This window comes from Cynocephalus volans, chromosome 4, assembly GCF_027409185.1.
Source record: "Cynocephalus volans isolate mCynVol1 chromosome 4, mCynVol1.pri, whole genome shotgun sequence".
Lineage (NCBI taxonomy): Eukaryota > Metazoa > Chordata > Mammalia > Dermoptera > Cynocephalidae > Cynocephalus > Cynocephalus volans.
In genome coordinates this window covers 28,047,176-28,067,126 of record NC_084463.1, presented here as the reverse complement: position 1 = coordinate 28,067,126, position 19,951 = coordinate 28,047,176, and positions in this window count along the sequence as shown.

The window sequence follows — 19,951 nt, the reverse complement described above, 5'->3', positions numbered from 1 at the left end:
GGCAGAAGTCTGTCTCATTCATCCTTTTTGTCCTCTTCAGGTCTTCCATTGATTGTGCTGGTACTATACTGGACTGGTGATTCAATTGAGTACTGGTAGCCAATATGCTCCAAAGCCATTACTATCACATATGATGACCAGTCTGCAGGGACAAATTGAGAACCCAAGGACAAGCCTGTGTAGAATACAACCAACTCTGACACTTTGCCTGTAGTTATCCATAGCTACAAGACTCAGCTAACCCCTTTGTGAAACAGCATCGTGCCAGTGTTGTAAATATTTTTATTATTTATATATGTAGCTAAGCTGACTATTTAATAAACCTCTGTGCAATTCAATCATAGTCCTTCCTATATAGGTGTTTCTTAATTAATTTTTAGCTTCCAAATTCCCATTATATAATCAATTTATTAGTGGTTTATATGGTTTTGGTGTCCAACCAGGATCAACCTTGACTAAATAATCCAGACAATGCCCCCTCCCCCTACAAAATACTATAACTCACTGCTATTAACTTGTGTATCAGTTAGCTTTTGCTACCTAACAAATCACCCCCAAACTGTGGCTTTAGAGAGCAGGCATTTCTTATCTTTTCTGAGTGCTGGTGGGTTGGCCGGGCAGTTCTGGACAGTTTGTCTGGGATGGTTTGGTGGATGGTTGTGATCAGCAGGTGGCTCATCTGAAGCTCTGTGCCCTATGATCACTTCCCTTACTTGACGGTTAGTGACATCTGCTGTGGCAATAAAGGTGACTTGTTCATATGTCTCTCATCCACCAGATTAGCCTGGGCTCCTTCTCATGGTGGTCACAGGATTTACCAGAGCAGCAAAACAGGGCAAGCCACAAAACAAAAGACATGTTCAAGCCTCTGCTTATGTCACGTTTGCTATTGTCAAATTGGCCAACACAAATTACACGGGCAAACCCAGATTTTGGGAGGGGATCAACCAAGGAAAACTATTACTGCCTTTTGTAAATAGTATACGACATCTAGGTATCTCCAGCCATTCCTGCTGTTCTACTGGGATAGCTGCCACCACACTGCAACTCAATTATGACAGTCTCAATAATCAATCCATATGAATTTTCAGCAATAGCTTATGTGCACCATCTGCAACTTGCCAAGTCTGATAACGTTGCCACGCCTCCATAACACAAGATGACCACTACAAATATATAAAAATTCCACACACTGTAGTCCTTCACCTATTACCAGGGCTCTTCTTTTTAGTTAAATAAAATTTCACTATATGAAAACTTGTATCTAAAGACTTGCTTTCTGTTTCACGACCTGTGATGACTCAGCAGTATGTGGGTAATGCACACAAGGAAAGAAAAACTTACCATGCGAAATTCCAAACTTACAGAACAGATAAATTAGGAAGTAGAGAGTGATTCATCCCATCACAATAGAATTCTTTGCTCTTACATCAGGATTCTTTAAAAGAGCCAAATCCCCTAGGGTCTCTAAAATAAAACCCATCACCAAACTTACTTTACATGTAAATTCTCAGGACTATACCTACTGCACAGAGCAAGGTGTGACTGTGTTGATTATTCTCTCACTTGCTTCCACTATACTTAAGGGTCAGTAAAAGACTGTGTTCTACTTTGCAGAGTGTACAAATCAAAGTAGCAACATTATGTCCAGAAAATATTTATAAATCTCAGACTGTTACATGATTTCAAACATGTGAGCATCCCATCCCATATAGTCTGAAACTACATCCCTTCCCAAAAGGAGAACTGGAGTTCAACCCTTAGCCTTCAGTTGCCAGATGGTGTGGGGGAAGGGCAGGTGTGGGGGAGGGGCAGTGCCAATCCCATAGATCAGGGACAGAGCTGGGGTGAGCTCCCGGCACCTCCCACAGCACTGCCCTGAGATTCCAGCCCCCACAGAGAACCTGCTTCTTTCACTCTTGCTCTTTCCCAGCTCTGCCATGATTAATTTCCCTCACTTGATTGACACAGCCCTTAAAGAGCAGGCGTCTCCATTCCCTTGCTGTGTGTTGGAGCATGGTGAAGCAGGATGCACAGAATCCATTAAAAGGAAGAAGAGCAGGGCCTCATCCTCCATCACACAGCCTGCACCTCGTCTGTGCTGCCCCCGTTCCATTCCGCTGAGGCTGTTGTGAGCCAGCAGGTTAGGCAACATCCTATAGAAGGCGCCTATTTAAAACTCTGATAAGTGACAGCCCATGTGACAAACAGGCTTCAGTCTGTCAAGTGAACATCTCCAAGGCATCCGCATTTTCCAGGCTGCTGTTTTCTTTCTTGCAGTCCATCAGGCTGCACTCGGCTATTCAGGCCCCTCCATGGAATGAGAGCTGCTGTGTCTCAGCAAGGGGCTGTCAAATTGTCCCACTTTTCCTGCCTGATGTATACAGGGGTATCCATATTTATATTGATCTAGGCACATGAATGGCATACACATGCTCGGCATCAACTCGGTAGAGATGAGTTTTGCACTCACTAAAATTTTCAACTCACCCGCAAAATGCCTGTATTTAGCCTGATGTGACTTGTTTCCCCACTATAAACAGATTACATCAGTGAATGAGTGTGTGTGTATGTATGTGTGTGTGGTATCTTTCCTATGTTAATTATTTATAAATCCTGTCCATTGTCCAATTTACCAATTTCCTAATACAGCTCACCTATAAATTAAGTGATTATAGCTCCTGTTGTCAATATGTCACCTTAGCACTTTCATCCAGCCACACACTCAGATGCAACCCCAGCAGTCCCAACTATGATCAGGATGAGGGGAGAAGGGAGGCCAGCATGCTTTTAATCACGCAGCATTACTGGGGGAGTTGCTACCTAATTCATCCCCAGCCTTTGTCAGTTGCCTTTGAGATGCAGCTTGCCTCTTTTGGTCCATGTCACTTTCCCCAGTATCTTCTGCTTATATCCACCACTCCAGTATGTTCTGTGGTAGCTGAGAACTTTCAAGCACAGGCTACTTCAATTCTGTCTGCCCTCTGTCATCTTCCAGTGCCTGGCTTGGTGCTCAGGGCCTCCCAGTTACTCTTTCATCACCACACTGTGGTGACCAGATTCTGTGAAGCTGTCCTCAGGCCCATTCAACCCAAGCTACTCTACAGTCCCATTCAACCTGAGCTGTCCTCAGGCCCTTTCAACCTGAGCTACCCAACTGCATGTACAGAGTCTGCACCTGGGAATGAAAGTATCAGTTTCTCCTATTGTTTTCACATTAAACTTAGCTTCTTAGATATTTATCCACCCTCTGCCTACCATTAACTCTGGGGTGATATAGAGCTTTGGGATCCTATTTGCTGGGTTCCATAACTTTGACATTGTCTTCGTATCCACTTTCACATCTCTCTGGAAATTGTTCCAACCAAGAAGGATTAAATCTCCTCTTCTGGTTATGTGGAATCTAACTTTTACACTATTATGCATTTTCTATTTAACTATTGTGTGTAGAACTTGTTATGCCCTGATCATTTTCTTTTCTCAAAAAGCCCAGCATTTGCAAATCAAAAGGTTTCATTTTCAAAACTATTGTTTCTGCTGTACATTAAATTATATTGGGCTTCTTTGTTTCAGTATTTGCCCACCCTCCCCCCAGGACAGTGCTTACAGGAAACTGTTGCCTAAATATTGGTAAAAAAAAAAAAAAAGGTCATAAGTACATGAAAACTGGATCTTTTGGGGTAAAAGGAAAAAGAAAGAGTTGATATTTGTATCTACTACAGAAATTGTATCTACTACATTCTGATGAGAAATCCGTACTCATTTTCTTTCAGCACAAATAACCCTTGGTATACATATGGGTGCTTAACTATTTATCATTGCAACAATAATAATAACAAAAACAGTAATAATAAAGAATTTATTTAGCTCTTTTATAATGAAGAATGTTTTATATCCATTTTAATTGCATGGACGTCACTACATTTACATGCAAGCAGGAGTCAAAGTTTCATGTAATATCTCCATGACAGCGGCTAGCTCCTTGGGGACAAGGACAGGGCCTGCTTTGTTCACTGTGTATGTGCCCACTGTATACCCAGCATGATGTCTGGCATACAGGAGGGGCTCTGTGAATTGGTTGAGTGAATGACTGACTCCCACCTTCTTTGTTGACTACTGAGATGGTGTTCCAAGCACAACAGGATTAAAATATCCAGGATTTTGCCAGCACCAATGTGCTTTCTAAAAAAGAGACATGAATATATGACAATCAGTTTTGGAATCCTTTAATGGCTCTGCTGACAGGATATGTAGGGTGGCTTGTCAAACATGAGCCAGGTCTACAGCTCAAAAGCCTCCAACTGTGGTGACAACAATTTAACCTTAATTCCCAACCTGATATGTCCACTTTATCATCTGTCATCTCTGAAATTCTGAAAATTATTTTTCCACTGTGCCCTCTCAATCAGCTCATGATCTTCTTTGGTTTCTCCCAAACCTTGCTTTCTGGTAAAAGTAAAAAGAGAGAAAGAAAGAAAAGAAACAGATTCTAAATCCTTCTGGAAAAAATAGAACAAACCTAAAGCACACTGCTCAAGGAAAAGAGAACAGACCAAGATGGTGGAATAGACAATCCCAGCATTACTCCCCCCTCCCCAACCTCCAACAAGAAATCAATTTACAACTCTTCAGATACAAAAGCTGCCATCCTGTAATCACTGGTATCTAGGGGAAGAGGTGGAGAGACCTGCTAAGTCTGTGAAGGCATGGAAAGCTGGAGTGAGTGGCTGAAGGGACCACCTTGGTCAGAACCAGCCCCAGCTGTTCCTGGGCCAGCACTGCACAGCACAGGGGGCAGCTTCCTGGAGATGGCAAAGCTGCAGCAGCACCCTTTGCAAGAAGCTACTTGGAGTTTCAGGGGGAAAAGGTGCTGTGACAGCTGGCAAAAAAAGAAATCACTGTGGAGTGAGCCATTGTATTTCCCAAACCAGTAAAACTGCATGCATGCTACCCTGGAGCCTGTATAGGAAGGAGGAGCCACAGATGATGAGAGAAAAGATCCTCCCAGGTGGTGGTGAGTCTTCCCAGATGAATTGTGCTGTCACTTCCCCATGGGAAATGTTTGCAGTGCTGGGGGGAGGGCACTGATCCACCAGGGGTGCATCAGGGAGCAGTGTAAGCAGCGTATCTGCCTTCTGATTGGTAAAGGTGCAACACAGTGGAGACCAGTACATGCAATAGAAATGCAAGGGCACAGTTTGTGAAAAGGACTTAATCATGGGCTGAAATTCCCACACAGCCCAGTCACATCTGTGGTGAACCCACGTGACCCAGAAGTGACTAAAAGGCCAACAATTAAAACTGAGTCTGCACAAAAAGGTTTTTTCCAGTCTAAGATAAAACAGTGAAGGAGCAATTTAGCTCAGGCACAGAGTTTAAGTTCTGGTCCCTGCAGGAAGTTTCCCCCAATCCTGAAAGTAATCACAGAAAATTAGCTCTAGGGCAGTGCTTAAGTGATGGTGGTTGCTATTAATCCATCACAGAACAGAAAAGAAAAAAGAAAAGAAAAGAAAAGGAGAATAGACCAGAGAGAAAATTCTGATATTGAGCAGTAATAATCTAAAACCACCAAAGAGCACCTATAAAACCCAGAAGAGGCAGGCATCTCCTCAAATGCACAGGCATCATCAACATAAAGGAAAAAGATCAAGAAAGAACAGAGAATATAACACCATCAAAAGAAACTAACAAAGCACCAGCAATAAATCCAGAAGAACAGCAAATTTATGAAATGTCTGACATAAAATTTAGAATAATCTTCCTAAAGATATTCAGAAAGTCACAAGAAAATAAAGATAGAAAATTAAATGAAATTTAGAAAACAATCCACAAGCAGAACAAGAAATTTGACAAAGAAATATTACAAATTTAAAAAAAACCAAATAGGAATTCTAGAAATAAAGAATACAATTTTCTGAACTGAAAAACTGGATAGAAAGTTTCAACAGCAGATTTGATCAGAGGAATCAGTAAGCTTGAAGACAGAACATACAAAATTATCCAATCAGAGGAGTAAAAAGAAAGAGGAATTTTAAAAATGAAATAGCATTGCAGCAATTGTGTGACTCATTCCAATGAAGTAAGCTTTGCATAATTAGTGTACCTAAAATAAGTGAAAAAGGAAGAGACATAGAAAGCATATATAAGGAAGTAATGTGTGAAATTTTCCTAAGTATGGAGAAAGATGACAGCATTCAGGTATAGGAAGCTCAGAGGTCACCAACCAAATTCAATACATAGAGGAACACTCCAAGGCACATCATAATAAAATTATCAAAAACCAAAGACACAGAAGAATACTGAAAGCAGCAAGAGAAAAGAGACACATAATATTCAATGAAGCCCCAATAAGGCTTTCAGTGGATTTCTCAGTAGAAACCCTACAGGCTAGGAGAAAGTGGGATCATATATTCAAAGTACTGAAGGAAAAAGATCATCAACCTAGAATTCTGTATACAGCAAAACTAACCTTCAAATATGACAGAGAAATAAAGTCTTTCTCTGACAAACAAAAGTTAAGGGAATTCAACAACACCAAACCTGCCTTACAAGAAATGCTAGTCGGAGCTCTTCAAGCTGAAAGGAAATGAGGGTCAAGTGTAATAAGAAAATATCTGAGTGTACAAAACTCACTAGTAAAGTAAATACACAGACATTTTCAAATAATAATAAGGGTGGGGAATAAACCACTTACATTCTTACTATTACAGACATTATAGAATATTTTATCCAACAGCTGCAGAATACACATTTTTTTTTCTCAGCAGCAATTGGAACATTCTCTAAATAGATCATATGTTAGGTCCCCAAAAATCTCAACAAATTTTTAAAAATAATAAAATAAAACCAACTACCTTGTTGAACTACAACAAAATAAAACTAGAAATTGATAACAGAAGCAACAATGGAAACTGTACCAGTAAATGGGAATTAAACAACATGCTCCTTAACAATAAATGGGTCAAATAAGAAATTTAAAAGGAAATTTAAAAATTCCTGGAGACAAATGAAAATACAAAAAGCAGCACACCAGAACCTATGGGATACAACAAAAGCAATCATAAGAGGGAGGTTTGTAGCAATAAATGCTTCTCAAAAAAGGACTTCAAATAAAACCTAATGTTACACCTCAAAGAACTAGAAAAAACAAGCACAATGAAACCCAAAATTATTAAAAGGATAAAAATATGAAAGATCAAAGCAGAAATAAATGAATTAGATATTAAAAAAACAATACAAAAGATTAATGAAACAGATCTGGTTTTTTGAAAAGATAAACAAAACCAATAAATATTTAATTAAATTGATGAAGAAAAAAGAGAGAAGACTCAAATTAAATCAGAAGTGAACATGGAGACATCACAACTTATACCAAAGAGATATGAAGGATCAGAAGTCTACTACAAACAACTATATGCAAACAAACTGGAAAACAGAAGAAATGGATAAATTCCTGGACACATACAACTTACCATGCTTGAATTGTGAAGAACCAGAAAACCTACACAGACCAGTAATGAGTAATGAGACTGAAGTAATAAGAAAAAGTCTCCCAACAGAGAAAATCTCAGGATCAGACAGCTTCACCGCTGAATTCTACCAAACATTTAAATAACAGTTCTTCTCAGACTCTTCCAAAAAACTGAGGAGGCCAGCATTACTCTCATACCAAAACTGAAAGAAGACACAAGAAAAAAGAAAACTACAGATCAATCTCCCTAATGAACATACATGAAAAAATCCTCCTTAAAATACTAGCAAGCTGAATCCAACAACACAACAAAATGATCATTCACCACGATCTAGTGAGGTTCATCCCAGGGATGCAAAGATAGTTCAATATACACAAATAAATAAATGTGATACACCACATCAACAGAGTAAAGAAAAAAAACATGAACATTTCAATAGACACAGAAAGAGCATTTGATAAAATCCAACACCCTATCATGCTAAAACACTCCACAAATTAGATATAAAAGGAATGTACCTCAATACAATAAAGGGAAAACTCATAGCTAATGCCATACTGAATGGACAAAAATTGAATGCTTTTCCTCTAAGATCTGGAATAAGACAAGGATGCTCACTTTCCCTAGTCTTATTCAACATAGTACTGGAAGTTCGAGCCTGTGCAATAAGGCAAGAGTAAGCAGTAAAGGGTATCTGAATAAGAAATGAGAAAGTCAGACTACCCCTATTTGCAGATGACATGATCCTATACACAGAAAACACTAAAAATTCCATCAAAAAATTACTAGAACTAATAAACAAATTCAGTAAAATGCCAGGATTATAAAGTCAACACACAAAAGTTAACAGTCTTCCTACATGCCAATAACAAAATATCTGAAGATGAAATTAAGAAAATAATCCCATTCTCAATACTACCAAAAAAATGAAATACCTAGGAGTAAATTTATTCAAAGAGATGAAAGTCCTCCATAATGAAAACTACAAAACATTGGTCAAAAAAATTGAAGAAGACACTAAGAAATGGAAAGATATCCCATGCTCATGCATTGGAAGAATTTGTTTTATCAATATGTCTACATTATCTAAAACAATCTACAGATTCAACACAATCCTTATCAAAATACCAATGACATTCTTCACAGAAATAAAAAAAACAATCTTAAAAATGTGTGTGGGACCACAAAAGACGTCATCTAGCCAAAGCAATCTTAAACAAAAAGAATGAAGTTAGAAGTATCACACTTCCTGATTTCACAATATACTATAAATCAAAAGTAATCAAAACAGCATGGTACTGGCATAAAAACAGACAAATTGACCAACAGAACAGAAGAGAGAGCCCAGAAATAAACCCACACATTTATAGCCAACTGATTTTGATCAAAGGTTCCAAAAATATACACTGGGGAAAGGACAGCCTCTTTAATCAATGGTGCTGGGAAAACTGGATATCCACATGCAGAAGATTGAAACTACCTCTCACCATATATAAAAATCAATTCAAAATGGATTAAAGACCTAAGTTTAAGTCCCAAAAGTATGAAACTACTAGAATAAGACATATGGGAAATGCTACACAAAATGGGAAAGGGCAGCACTTGTTTGAAAAAGACTACAAAGGCACAGGCAACTAAAGCAAAAATAGACAAATGACTACATCAAACTAAAAAACTTGTGTATAGCAAAGGAATACAATAACAAAGTCAAGAGACAACCTTCAGAATGGGAGAAAGTTTTTGCAAACTACACATCAGACAAGAGGCTAATATCCAGAATATATAAGGAATTCAAACAACTCAGCAGAAAACCAAATAACCCAATTAGAAATGTGCAAAGGACCTTAACAGATATTTCTCAAAAGAAAATATATAAATGGCCAATAGGCACATGAAAAATGTTCAGCCTTGCCAATCACTAGGGAAATCCAAATTAAACCCACAATGAGATATCATCTCACCCCAGTTAGGATGGCTATTATCAAAAAGACAGAAAATAGCAAATGCTGGTGAGGATGTGGAGAAATGGGAACGCTCCTGCGTTGTTTGTAGGTGTGCACATTGGTACAGCCATTGTGGAAAACGGTATAAAACGGTATGGAAGTTCCTCAGAGAAATAAAAACTGAGCTACATTATGACCCACTGATCCCACTACTGGGTATACACCCAAAGGAAGTGAAGTCAATATATCAAAGAGACACCTGCACTCCCACGTTTTTCACAATGCCATTCAAAATAGCCAAGAGATGGAACCAACCTAAATGCCCATCAGAAGAATGGATGAAAAAGAAAGTGGTATATATGCACAATGGAATACTGCTCAGCTACAAATAAAAATAAAACAAAATGAAATAAAATCCTGTCATTTTCAGCAACATGAATAAAACTGGAGAACATCATGTGAAGGGAAGTAAGCCAGGCACAGAAAGACAAATACCACATGATCTCACTCATATGTGGAATCTTAAAAAATGGTGGTTCTCAGAGGAGTAGAGAGTAGACGTCTGATAACCAGAGCTGGAAGGGAAGAGGAAGTTGTGAATTAATGGGTAAAAAGCTGTGCAATGTATTCTAAGTGAATCAATGTACAGTCTATGCATATATTGAAAGAACTCACTATACCACACAAATATGTACAAATAAGTGTGAAAAAAAAGAGAGAGAAGGAACAAAACCCATTGTTTCTTGAAAGAGAAATTCAAGACTAAGCATGCTTGTGTTCCCTGACTGCCTTACTCTAAGACCAAGAAGAGAAACCACCACTAATAAAAACTTGCTCTTCACAGACCGTGCCTGATGCTCAGCTAAAAAATGTCAAGTGGAGTATTTAAATATCAGCTCTTGACAGTATTGCCTCTCGGAGGAAATACAACCAGACCTTGCTTACCAGCTCTCCTGGGGCTGTGATTAGCGTGTGCATGAGTGAACAGGGAAGGCTCTTTTAAGATGTAGGAAAGCATTTCAGGAAGGGGTGGGTGGAAGCATCTTCCAGAGCTCAGAGGCAACTGAAGCAAATTGATAAGAAAAGCGGTCCTGAGGTTTGCCCCCCAGGTATGCACATCCATACAGTCCCCCATGCTCTGCTCTTAGAATAACCCCTCACTTGTGAGCAGCTGTGGAGAGCCAACTCGTTACACACTCCGATGGTTAACTCTGCCTTTCACATGCAAAGCAAAGACAAAAGCAGGCAGATCATCCTCCGGACTGTTCTTTACCTTATCCTTTCAAAATAACTCAAACTTCAATTACTCCTCTTTTTACAGTTTTCATTTTCCACTTTTAGCCAAATCTACAGATGACATGTTCCATAATTTGTGAAATATTTTTTAAATCAACTCAATTTGTATTTCTTAGATGCATACATTTAAAAAATATATTTACATCAATAGTAACAATAATAATAACAATAATAGATGCCCATATCTCAGGGGATTTCTGAGTGCTTTATAAGTGGTAAAGTTTTTCCCAAGTATTTTGTGAAGTGGCCAATACCTCTTGCATCAACTCTATGGATTTGAAACTCACCTCTGCTGTTTCTCAGCTGTTTGATCTCTGGGCCCCAATTTAATCTTGCACAAGAGGGGAATAATAAAACTGTACTTCCTCGAGTTACTATGATGATTAAATGAGTAAGATAAGCAAGATCCTTAAAACACTGCCCAGAAAATAATAGGTGCTTAATATGTTAACTAATATTACAGTTATTTATCCCTTTCCATCACTAGTTTATCATCCCTTTTAGAATCCAAAATGTTTCTGAGTTGCTCTGTTGGGCACTGTCAGATCATAGAAAATAAGAGTTGGAAAGATACTTGCCTGGTACCTTCTTGTCTTTACACCTCAGCTTGAATGTCACTTTCTCAGAACAAAGGCTTCCCTGACCATCCTGTGTCCACTGTGCCACCCGTCCCCCTGATTCTTATCAGAATATTTTGGTTAGTTTCATTTCTAGCACATTCAACAGTCCGTATGGTTTCACTCACTTACTTATTTGTTAAATATTTATATATTGTTTTATCTAAATAAATATCCATACATACACATACATGTGTATTGTTTTGGTCCTCTCTAGACTATAAAGTGAGTGCATGGACTCTGTCTGCCTTTTCATGGCTATGTCCCCAGTGCCTCACTCAATGGTGGCGCACATAATAGCAGCCAATAAATATTTGTTGAATGAATGAATGAATGAATGCTGTTATCTTGCTGACAAGGACACTGGAGCTCAATAGATAAAGTGCTTTTTCCAAAGGTACAAACATACTCAAGAAGAGCAGGATGATGAAGAAAACTAGAGCTAGTTCTATTGCTGCACACCACTTTTGCAGCAGACCGGGACAGCTGTGTGTGATTGCAGACCCCTAGGAGTCCCCAAGACTCTTTCGGGAGTCTGCAGTGTCAAAATTATTTTCATAATTATACTAAGAATGCCATTTCATTTTTTAACTCTGTTGACATATGCACTGATTATACAAAAGTAATGGTGGGTAAAACTGCTGGCCCCTTAGCACAAATCAAGGCAGTGGCACCCAACTGTACTGCAGCCGTGGGGTTATTTATTGCCACACTCTCACAGAAAGGGGGAAAAAAAACAGCTCACTTAAGAGGGTCCTTTGATGAAACAATAACAATTATTAATTTTATTAAATCTTACTCCATTTCAGACTTTTTCATATTCTGTGTGACAATCTAATAAAGTGTGGATGTTTCAGAAAGGAAGCATGTTGGTTATTTCAAGGAATAGCACGTGTATGATTGAGTTGTGAGCTGAACTAGGCACGTTTTTTTCGTTGGGTTTTTTTTTTTTTTTTTTTTGAACACTATTTTCGCTTGAAAGAACAAGTTCCAGACAAACTACAGTTATTCAGACTTGGGCATTTGGCAGACATTTTCTCAAAAATGACAAAGGGACACTGTCACTTAAAGGAAACAAATGAGAGTATGGGTTGCCAATGATAAAAGTTGAGCTTTAGAGTAAAAATCAGAATTTTAAAACTATATGTATCTGCCACGGTGAGTTTGACAGCTTCCCAATACTCAAAACTTTTTTAAGATGATCAGTTACTACATTAATAAATGCAATGTTTTTGGTATTATGTAATGAAATGTGTCAGCTTTTGGAGGGCCTGAATAATTCAGCAAGCCAGTATTTTTCAAATGTCCAATGCTTGATGTTATGAAATCAGGTGTGGATAAAAAACCCACTGAAAGTGTAAGATAGGCCTGTGCATTTTTATATAGCAGAGTGTGAGAAATTTCCTGATATTGTATCAGATTCCATATTACAATTAACCTTTATGAAACTACTACCACCTGCCAAGTTTTGCTGTTGCATCAAAGAAAACTATCCATAGTTGTCTGAAAAGCCTGTTAGAAAATTTCTTCCTTTCCTTACTACACATCTGTGTGGGGCCAGATTTTTACTTCAACAAAAACAACTTACTACAACAGATTGAATGTAAAAACAGATATGAGAATCCAGCTGAATTCTTTTGTCTGACATTAAAGAGATTTGCAAAATGTAAATAATGACACTTCTCTTACTCAATTTTTTTGTTTTGGAAAATATAGTTCTTCATGAACACATTTTTGTTAACATGTAAAAGGTTTATTATTTTTTATATAAATAAATATTCATACTTCTTTCAATTTTTATTTCTAATATGGTTAATATTGATAGAAATAATGTATATTTATAATAGTTATTTGAGGACCTCAATTATCCTGAAGTATATTTAGGGGTTCTGAGACCAAAACGTTTTAGAACTGCTGAATTAGAGCATACCAGGTGGGGTTCAAACCCTTAAGTGCTTATGTAAGTATAAATAGGCCTCCTAGATGGTGAGTTCCAAGAGCATAGAGTTCATGGTATCTGTTACAAATTCTGCAAGGCCATGTCAGTATCATTTTAAAAATCATAAGCTGTATTAGTCAATTTCTGTTGCTTATAACAGAATACCTGAAACTGGGTGATTTTTAAAGAAATAGAAGTTATTTCTTACAGTTTCAGACGCTGGGAAGGCCAAAGTCCAGGGAACACAGATGGTGAGAGCTTTCTTATGGGTGGTGACTCCTCACAGAGACACAGGGTGTCAAATAGTGGATCGCTGCGCAAGACAGCCTAACCTCATGGACTCTCCTTTGAGACCATCAGAACCACACCCATTTCTCCATGAATGGACTGATCTATTCACAAGAGTACAGTCCTCACAATCTAATCACCTTTTAAAGGATCCACCTTTCAATTTCCATAATAGGATTTCCCACTCTCTTAACTCTGTTCCGTTGGGGATCAAGTTTCAATGAGTTTCAGGGAGACATTCAATCTACAGCATAAGCCAACCATAATATTAAATATTAAAAAAGAATACGTACATCTGTATTGATCAGGATATTGGTTTTTAAAAAAAGAAACTTCAGGGCTAAAACGAACAAAGTTCATTTTTCACTCTTGCTACATATACATTTCAGGTTGTCTGGGGTTCTGCTGCTTTTGTCTTTACTCCAGAATATTCAGGATGATGATGGAGCATCTAGCGTGTGGAGCTCTGTCTGTTGCTATGGCGGGAGGGAGGGACCGTGGTGAATTGTCGGTTTTAAGAGAACCGCCTCTCAAAGCTCCTGCTGGAAAGGCAGTGTGGCTCTTGCACTTACATTTCTTTGGCAACAGCAAATCTTGTGGCTTTGCCGGACTTCAGAGAGGTCAGAAACTTGCCATCCCACATGATACCATGATCCGGGAAGCAGGAATGTTGGAATAAAGTACTTGTGGAAGGCAGTATATATCAGCAGCTGCAATGACTAGCGTGACACTACTCCCCTATCCTCAACATAAAGCCCCATTTGTAAAAGTTACTGACATCTGATTCTTAAGTTACTAATACATAATTTTTCACAGCTAAATGATTTAGTGCATACTATTTTGTGTTCTTTTCATTTGACATTATTTTACATATCTTCGTAGTTTTCATATTTATAATTTAATGTCAATGTTAAATTTTACTTTATTGATATATTATTGTAATCTTAAACATTTCTTAACTGGGGGTATTTAGGCAATAGGTAGCTAGGCTTTCACTCTTATAGATGGCATAGCAATACACATCAATATAAAAAAAATTTTTAAAAATTATTTCTTTGGTGCTCCTGAGTCAAGGAGTAGGATGGATTTTTGTGATGACATGTGTTACATATGTCCACCATTTTATAAGCTTTTGTGGAAAAGAATCTGGCCTTATTCATTTCTGTATCCCTAGAACCTAACAAAATATCTAGAATTTGGTAGGCATTCAATACTTGTCCAGGGAATGAATGACTCTTGGCAGATTGCTTTCCAGAATTATTACACCAATTTACAATGCCCCCAGTACAGAACTCTATTGCTCTAACAGACTTTTAAATAGTTTGAGCAGTGGTTTTCTTTTCATTTATGTAATAGTTAACAGGGTGAAGCATATTTCCGAGATTTTTCTTTTACTATTTGTGTGGAGTTGTTTTTCACTTCTGCTCTACTTAATAAAATAAATCTGGCAATTTGTCTTAAGAATTGTCCCCACGCAGTTTGGTTTTCAAAGGTTTGGGGCTATCAGTTGCAGGCTCAATGAGAAAAGAGAATAAATTAGGAATAGGTGGAAGTGGATCCAGGGGGCCTATCTTAAGAAATGAAGCATAGAATTATATTTATATCATCACCATCATCATCATCATCAACAGACAACATTTACTGAGCACATTGGATAAATATTATCTCTAGTCCTCACAACATTATTGAAAGGTAGATACAACACCACCTCCATGTTCGGGTTGAGCATATTGAGGATCGATAAATTCCAATTGCTGGAGACCACACAGGCAGCAAGAAGGAGGGTGGCTTTCGAGTCTGTGCTCGTCTGCATGTGGAGCCTGAGCTTTCTCTCGCTGCTCCGTGCTGCCTTGCCACCGCTCACAAGAGGACACGGCAGCAACATGAAGCAAGGCGTGGGAGGGGAGTTTTCTTGGGTCTGTGGGGCTGACAAGGTCACACTGCTCCGTGGACTAGGTGCCCGCAAACAGAGGCTCTCAAGTCAATGCTGCTGGGATACAAAGAGGGACATGTGCCCGGACGCAGGACCCCAGCAGCATCTGGGGTACGTAGCACAAGATGTAGTCCTCAAAGGCAGGGAGTGCAGCAGAGGAGCAGATTGTCGGAACCCTGGTCAAGAAGGGGCCATCTCAGAGCAGGAGGACAAGCCAGAAAGCCAGGTAGCAGCCCGGTCCAGGGCTGGGCACAAAGGGCTCAGAGCAGGGTGGGAACGGAGGAGGGCTGCAGCCTGGTGGGTGCTTCGGGCACACACTGGGCCGTAGACTTATGACAAGTGCCAGACATCTCCTTCCACTGATGAGAATTGGATGCAAAGTCAATCAAAAGAACCCCTTTCTTAGCTCTCCAGCAGGCATCCCCTGGTCACATAGAGCTATTTACATTTAAATTAATTAAATGGAATAAAGTTAAAACATTGGTTAGTCAGTCACACTAGCTACATTTCCAGCGCTCAGTAGCAGCTGCTGTACTGAACATCACAGATGTGGAACATGCCTGTGGTCACAGAAAGTTCCACTGGACAGCGCAGCTTCTCCAGGTGGACCAGCACGGACGCGCAGCATCAGCATCTGCTGCACCTGGGAGCCTGGGAGGAGTGCAGAGTCTCAGGCCTTACCCCTCACCTATTGCATTGGAATCTTCAGGTGACAATACCCCCTGGTGGTGTGTCAGCACATTCAGATGTAGCAGCACATGTGTCTTCTCAGTGGGTTCAGAAAAAAAATCAGTGAATCTGCTCTGCCTGCTAAAGATCTGTGCTACCTGAGTGGAGGGGGGCTGAGGAAAACAGAGGCTAACCTTTAATTTGTCATCTTTACAGCAAACGTTTCCTCCAGTCTATTGCTCTTCCTTTTATTTTAGTTTTGTTCATTTTTTATGAACATATTTTTGGACCCTATTAATATTTAAAAGATTGTGATGGTGGGAGCCTGCCGTGGCTCTTCCTTGGGAACAAATCTCATCCCTCAGTCCCTCGCCCCACTCCTGCTTTGGCTGTGTAGCCAACACCTCTGCAGCATCCCTCCATGGAGGCTGTGATCTCACCTGCTCAGAGAGATGCAGTTTTAGCAGCATCACAGACAAGCCAAGTGGAAAGGCTCTGCGCCCTTCTTCTGCAGAGCAACTCTACCCGAGGCATTTATACATGCCCTGGCAGTGATAGCAGCCCCTCTTGCAAGGCCTCATAAATATTTAACAACAAGCACTTTGTAAAGAAGAGTGTTATTAAGGGTGGTGCTGCCAGCAGCTTAAAATGTGCCATGTATCAGCAGCTGCAATGCTGTGTGGACATGACCCTTTTGCAGTAGCCCTAGGCAAGTCAGCTCCTTATCTTTTAGAGGGAGTTGGGAAAGAATATAGAGGAATTTGCAAATATTTCTGCCCTTCAGAGGAAAAAATCTGGATCCTCTCATAATTGAGAATGGCTTTCCAACAAATCATGTATCAAAGAGAGAAAAAGCAGTGACCAGAAGGAAAAAAAATACACACACATACACAGCCACAGTCCCCCCCCCCGCCCCCCCGAAGAGTACCCTGTCCGGCCAATTTTCAGTCAAGCTTCTTTTATTCTGCTGCTAGCAGATGAATCTCTTATCATCATGGAAGCCAGTCCCAGGCCACTTATTTCAGCACTTCAGGCTTTAATGATACTGGTTCAGTTTTCTTTACCCTGTGGATTGGATACACCACATTGCAATTCAAATCGCCCCAAACACCACAGTGAGCATGAGGTGATCACATTTCTTCCTAAGTGTAAATGGCTCTCCACAGGGGACTCATTTTGGAGCACAGGGGCTGGGGCAGCATTACCCTGGCAACTTCTCTTTCCCCAGACAATCATCACTGAAGGTAAGTGCTTGGAAGATTAAGCTCCCCAATCCGTGAAGCAAACTCTGGTTAGGTTAGGAAAATACACTCCATTGGTCATCTTTAAAACAACCAATACATTACAAGGGATTGTAAAATGAAAGACTGGGTGCGTGTGTGTGTATGCATGTGTAGCATGCTCATCACATTTCCCCCCAAATGCTTTCACTTCTTTTATCTCATGACAACCCTTGTGAAGGAGTCCGAAAAGGTCAAGGTGTGACCCATAGACACCACTAAAAGAGCATTTGCATGTTTGCTACCATAAAACACTTCCTCCCAGGGTCTGCCGGGAAAGAAATTAACTTCTGAGCCTTTACATGAGTTGTATTTCCATAGGAATAAACGTTTCCATGGAACTCACCTTTCACATGCAGAAGCAGTGGAAGCCCCTTGTGTAAAGTAGGGACCCATCTGCCTTTTTGCAAGTGGTTTTGCATTTTAGCCAGTAAATCGCCCAGACCATGACCAGTCACCATGTGTTTGCTGAGAACAGGTAAGAAAACACTCAGAGAACACCAGTGTGTTAACTGGACTGCGCACTAATGTAGCCTCACAAACCTATCCTACGTATTCATAAGCAAGGACTCTGCTACGTATCAGCTTTGTTCCAGGTTATTATCAAAGAGAGTTCATTTTTAATTTACTTGGGACCTGGAATAAACTTTCCCATAGAAACAATGTTATAAATAGTGCTCTGGTCTAGTCCACAAATGTTCTTCTAACAGTAAATGCAGTTCCAGTATCACAGAGTTGCAAAAAAATTTTGCAGAAAACAATAACAGCACCATACCCGTAATTAAACCAAACAGTAGAACAATAAAATGAATCCTCTCTCAATTTTTTTTTTTTTTACGTGAAAGTTCGTTCTTGGAGAAAGTGAGATTAATTGAGAAGGATGAGGAGGTAAATGGAGTCTGTGCGGCACTCTTGAAGGAGGCTGTGGGTTACCTGGAGGGCTGTTGAGGTTGATGGCTCAGGCTCCTTAATACGTCTCATTTCACTTCAAAACATGTGGCTTCTCTTTCACTTGATACAGGTATAGAGCCAGCACTACTTATCCTTATCCCTCATAATTAAAGTCAGTTTTCATTTTCCCTCAACAGTTGAGAAAAGGGAGCGAGAGGAACGGGGCAGGGCAGGCGAGACGAGAGGAAGGAGACAGGAGGGAGAGAAAGGGGAGAAATGCTCTCGAAGCAACGAAGCAAGAGTCAAGAAAGAAAAGGACAAGTTGAGAGTTTAAAGAAAACCTGGATTTGAGAGTGAAAGATGGCTTGCCTTGGAGGTATCAAATGCATCAGTCACTAGGAGGGGAGAGAGGGCGCAAGAGGGAGGGAGAGGCCTGCTCCCGTGCACAAGTGCTGCCCTGACACTGCCACGGCAGGTCATTAGAGGATGCTGGCTTGGTTGCTGACTGGAGTGGATGAGACAGGACAGGCCGGGGTGAACGGGGGAGGTGAGCACAATGGTCAATTGCCCCTTCTCACACTGGGGCCTGACATGCCCGGTGCTGATTTCAGGACCTGGAAGATAACTCTCATGCTGCTGGAGGTGAGTGGCCTCCTTCCAGGTCATCACCTCCTTTGTTTCCCACATGACCTGACCATCCCCAAGTCTTTCAGTCTTCCACAAGCGTCCTTTCTTCTGTTAGGCGTTCGGCATAGGCAGCTTAGTCCTCGGCTCCCTCTCCTGCCGTCTTCCTTCTACTGTGCCCATTCCCCAAAGAACCGCTCGCATCGATGGCTACATTTAACAGGCTTTTACCAAAGATTTAGAGAAGAGATGGAAATTTCAGGCTCTAAGAGAAACAGTGTCAAGTCCAATGCCAGGATGCCATTGTTCCAAAAAGGTTGTCAGTTCTTCCCCCAGGGCAAGGACCCTCCTCTGGCTCTGTTTTCAGGTACTAGGACCCTGGCTGGGTCCCACCCTCTCTCCCCAAAGCAACCTACTGTTGTCTTACACCCAAGTTCCTGGGGTGGCTAAGCTCCTTTCCCTCCCAGGTAATTTCTGGTAACTTTCCGAACAGGACAAGGGCTCCTAATCTTTCCTATCACACCCACATGAGGTACAGCAGGTGAGTGTTCTAAGCTTCTCCTGCTTCATTTACTCACTGGAAGAGAAAAGACAATAGCCATGGGAGAGAACTGTCAGAGCTGCAAGCAGGATGGAGAACCAGCCGTGTCCTCTAGGGCCCACTGCTCTGTGGGCCTGAACTATTAGTGGGAAATCCCATAGGCTGGTGGAAACGGAGAGAGGTAAGGAAGGTTGGGAGGTGGAGGGATGGGATGGGAAGACTATGAAGGAATGAGCTTTTGAGAGAAGGAAATCTGGAGGCTCCCAAGAGTCACTGAGTGCTCAGGAATCGCGGGCTCTGCTCTGAGAACTTTGGCAGAAATTCTAGAGATGCAAACCTGGAATTCCACGCTGGACTGCACTGCTTTAAATGTGACACAGCTCTTGGGTCAGGGCTTCTGCTTTATTATGCAGAAGGATTTAATTATCTTTTGTCTCAATTCTCCACTGCAGACTAGG